Raw genomic sequence first — 5,281 nt, 5'->3', positions numbered from 1 at the left:
ATATATATATATATATATATATATATATACACACATGCATGCACGCATATTTTTCCTATCTAGCTAGCTAGCTAGCAAACGCTGTTTCACAGTTTCAATGGTGGGTTATTAGATGTGAAATAAAGATCCTTTAACCTGAGATAAATTAACTGCAACATACCGTATTTATATGAATATAAGTTTTACTATTTTATATCTGATTTTAACTGGCAAAAACTGGGGTGTGACTTATATATAGAGCAGAGTTAGAGCTGTGAAGAGAAAATATTCTGTTCCAAGACTTAACACTAAATTAGAAGGTGCCGCTTATACACGATTAAATATGGTGTATAAAAAAAAAAAAAATTAATAAAACAGCAACATACGGTCGTAATTTTTATACACCGGTGGAAACATGGATATTGACAAACATATCTGCACTCATATACACTGAGAAGGAGAGCGCATTCGAAAAATAAGGAGTGGATTCGATCTAAACATTAAATAAAGACATACATTAATCGCATTAATATAAATACACTCACTGACTCACACACACACAAACACACACACATACACCCATACACAATATTAAATTACGAATACATACATATGTACACATATACATAAATACGTACATACATATATAGATATCTTTATATAAGAGAAGGTGAGAAGGAGTAAGAGAGAGAGAGAGGCGAGGTGGAGAAAGAAAATGTAGATTAAATCTAGATATTAATTAACACGCATACATACGCGCACACACGCATGAGAGAGAGAGAGAGAGGGAGAGAGAGAGAGAGAGAGAGAGAGAGGGAGAGAGAGAGAGAGAGAAAGAGAGAGAGAGAGAGAGAGAGAGAAGAGAGAGAAAGTGAGGGAATGAGAAAAGGTAAGCCAAAAGAGATCTAATTAAATATTGTTACTTTATTATGAAATATTGATTTCATTTGTCTGACGATATTTTCTTAGTATAAAAATCTTGTTTTTGTTAAGGGCAATCAAAGTATGTAGAATACATGGCGCTTATATCTTTGCCACTCAACTGATGTGAATTGACTTCAATGAAGGACTGAGTTTGTTTCCATGTCTCGGCTTTCATGAAGTATGTACCTTACACTCTGAATTTGCCACTTTTATATTATGCAATATTAGTAGCTATTAAGGCGGCGAGCTGGCAGAATCGTTAGCACGCCGGGAGAAATGCTTAACGGTATTTCGTCTGCCTTTACGTTCTGAGTTGAAATTTCGTCGAGGTCGACTTTACTTTTCATCCTTTCGCGGTCGATAAACTAAGTATCAGTTGCGCACTGGAGTCGAGTTAATCGACTGGCCCCCTCACCCGAAATTTCGGGCCTTGTGCCTAGAGTAGAAAAGAATATTTGCTGCCATTAGTAGTGCTAAAAACCTTATGGCTGGATATAAAGAACTTGCAGGCCAGCAGTCCCAAACTTATTTTGCTCCAGGGACTGATTTCATGCAAAGCAGTTTTTCCACGGATCGGAGGATCACGTGCATAACAGAACAATAAAATGCACAGTTTATATATTTTAATTATTTCATATATAATGCAATATTATTATATGTGTAATACATATATAATGCAAAAAAACATCCTGAAAGCTGTGATAGTCAACGAAATAGAAAAAAAAAATTATTCTTTCTGTGCAATCCGCTACCAAATGATCTCCAGCCCAGTAGTGGTTTGCGGCCTGGTAGTTGAGGATCCCTGTTCTTGACCGACTATAGCGAATGTCAGTAGTTATATTTTACAAGGTGACTCACCATGGACATCGGAAAAAAACCCCAAAAAACCTTACAATATGATTTTATAAGAACCTTATCTACAAAGCATTTGTCTAAGACTAAAATCCATCTATAAATGTAAGTAAAACTACAATAACCGATTAGGTTACAAAAGGTTCACCATTAGTGGTAACATCGGGATCCAAACAAATTTTAAGAACACCACTTGACTCTTAGCGGATTTCATTCCATTGCAGTATTATTTTATAAGAATCTTATCTACAAAGTAGTTGTCTAAGACTAAAGTTCATTTATAAATGTAAGTGAAACTACAATAACAAATTAGGATAAAAAGGTTCGCCATTACTGATAACAGCTTAATTCAGTTTTAGGAATATCACTTGACTCATAGAAGATTTCACTCCGTTGCAGGGAGTCAGGTTTTAAATTTGTGGCTCACTCGATATCTAAATGTAGTGTATCCTATAGCATGAGTCGCAGAAGTGTGATCTGTTTGTTAGACGATCCAGCTGATAGTAGTTCCTCATCGGTGGTAGTCACCCACTAGATGCGACTATGCGTTCGGTCTCGTGAGCAACATATAAGGACTCTACCCTATTTGCTAGCAGACTCACCAGTGGCCATTGAATTATAACTGGGTTATTTATAGAGATCAAAGTAGTGGCTAGCAACAAACCGTGAGAAGTATTTTTTTTTACCTTCTCTTTATCTGACAGGCTCGAGGTCTGGCAATGGTCAGAGATGATACTTTTCATATGCCGTGAAAATGGGTAGATGGGTAGAGTGAAATTACATATGAATGTAAACAGATAGACATATAGATAGATAGGTACACAGGTAATATGAACAAACAAGCACACATACACACATACATACGAAAATGAAGACTGAAACACATGACCATATACACACACGCACAATTCACACAAAGACGCATATGGAGACACACATCCATACATAACAGACGCGCGTACATAGTCACAAAAACCCATTCACAGACACACTCAGACATGCACACATAATGACACAGAGGCACACACACACACACACACACACACACACACACACACACACACATGCAAACACACACGCACATGCAAATACACACACATATACAAACACATGAATATGCAGAATACATATATACAAACGTACACACACACACACACACACACACACACACACACACACACACACACACACACACACACACACACACACACACACACATATATATGCATCTTTGCATACACACACACACATTTACATGCAGACACACACATACATGTATAAATACATACATATGTGTATGTGCACGCACACTGACCCGTATACATGCGCACGAACAAACAAAAAGAACGCAGCTCGGATAACGGACAGAGTCAACAATTGTTGAAACGGTTGCAAGACGCAACGAAAATTTTTGAAAAAATAAAGAAGTAAATGAGTGGAAACTGACCCGGTGAGTGTGTTAAATAATAAGGTACAAAATGAGAATGACTCTCCCCAGTCTAGAAAATAGGGTGAATATTACTTTCAAATTTTGGTACAGGACCAGCAATTTTAGGGGCGGGTTAAATCGATTACATTGACCCCAGTATTCAACTGTTACTTGTTTTATCGACCCCGAAAGAATGAATGGCAAAGTCGACCTCGGCGGAATTTGTACTCAGAACGTAAAGACGGACGAATAGCGGTTAAGCATTTTGCCCGGCGTGCCAGCTCGGCGCCTTAAATGTAGAAAGCTATTAATACATTTTTCATCTTTATAGATGAAGTCAACAGTTTTGAAAAATACACTTGTATGTATTGATAATATTTACAGAAATGTATATTCAAGACACAAGATAAATTAAAATTTTTATCAGTAGGTTTAGATGTAGCTGTAGCTATTTCGTTGGTAAGTAAATACGATTAGTCCTGTAAGTAAGGAGCAAATGTAATTATTTCCATGAATATTTCCTGGTTAGAAATAAAGTGAATTTTCTTTTGTATTGATGTTCTTAGTGAAAGCTCACCTGTTCATTGATTTCAAGAGATACTCGTAGTAGGTGTGGAGAAGTCTGGGAAGCAGAAGGTCTAAGAAGTTCTAAGTAGAAAGTATCACAATACAGTATATCACTGAAACAGTAGCAGCAAATACAGTTGCACTTTAAGACTCAGTGTCCGTTTGAATAACTTTAGGTGAGTAATATAACGCCTTACCTGAATCATTGTGCGTATATTGTTCAAGGGTCACTTAATGTAATTTCGACACTGCAAAACCTACTGTCATGGATAATACTAACCTTCAGAAATATATTGTATGTCTTTACTATTCCGCGTAGCTTGGTGGCTACAGTGTTGGGTTCCCAGTCAAAAGGGCGTGTGCTCGATTTCTGCATGGGCGGGTTGTGCACCTAAGGAGGGCACTGTATTTCACGTTGTTCAAGTATACTCAGCTGAAAGTGTACATCAGGCAAGTGCTGAGGCAGTCCTCTATCTAACATTGTGACTACATAGGCACCAAAAGCCATTAGTGATAGCATATATTGCCAAGCTAATCTAGTTTACGAGGGTTATGGTTACCTACAGATTATATTTAAATAAAGGCATCAATTCTTTTCTTTCCTTTATCCGAAAACTCCAATTTTTCAATATTTCTGTGCACTCTTGACATTACCGAATGTAAACGTATAATCAATCTTTTGAAGCTAGCTAAAAGCTGAAATACGGGAACCAGTGAGAGTGTGTGCGTATATGCAACAGTTAATTTAAATGTGAATTTTGCATAATGTTGTTAAATCCCATTGTTGTGAGGGAAGTTAAACGCTTCGGGCAATTGACTTTCGACAGAAAGTAGAGAAAAGGAAGCCGTTGTGGGATTGTAACTGAACGCAATGAGAGATCTAACTTTATTTCAATGGAACCACACCCTTCCTCTCACTTCCTATTGATGCTCTAGTCTCCGAAGTAACTGTTTTAAAATGTCTCCTATTTGAATATGATATATCTTCCGGGCAGTTGATCTCCTCAATTTTCAGGTTACCTGCGTATTTATTTAATTACATATTTATTTTTATTCTATGTTACTAAAATAGTGTTTGTTTCTATTTTGAGGATATTTTCACTAAAGTATTTCAATAATATTGTGCAGGAGGCTAAAAGTATGTATTTGTGGTCTATTTACACATGTATATACACATGTATATATATATGTCATACCGGCCATGACGAAGGGAAATAGCCCTGAAACTCGAGTCGCCTTTATATATATATATTTATATTTATATATTTATATATTTGATCCTTTATATTGAACACTCAATATTTCATCTACATTCAATACTTTATTTCATGGTGCCATCCATTTTTATTTTATTTTATATTATATATTGTATATTATATTATATATTGTATATTCCATATTCTATACCCCACATTAGTTCTGCAGGAATATAAATAAAACATAAAAAACAGACAGTGTTGGAACTCTTTTAAGCAAAATAATATATTCCTCTATACACAATCATACAAAAAAAATCCACTTTTTTTTGTA

The 5,281-nt window shown here is 35.9% G+C and overlaps 1 protein-coding gene across 1 annotated transcript in view; it reads right to left on the bottom strand.

The window, feature by feature from the left end:
• LOC106884224 (GTPase-activating Rap/Ran-GAP domain-like protein 3) overlaps positions 1-5,281 on the bottom strand; it is a 1,434,052-nt gene that overhangs the window by 437,273 nt on the left and 991,498 nt on the right. The gene's annotated exons all lie outside the window — the stretch shown is intronic.

This window comes from Octopus bimaculoides, chromosome 2, assembly GCF_001194135.2.
Source record: "Octopus bimaculoides isolate UCB-OBI-ISO-001 chromosome 2, ASM119413v2, whole genome shotgun sequence".
NCBI classification, from domain to species: Eukaryota; Metazoa; Mollusca; class Cephalopoda; order Octopoda; family Octopodidae; genus Octopus; species Octopus bimaculoides.
The sequence above is the reverse complement of the archived record's forward strand: the minus strand, read 5'-3'. Positions and strand labels throughout refer to the sequence as shown.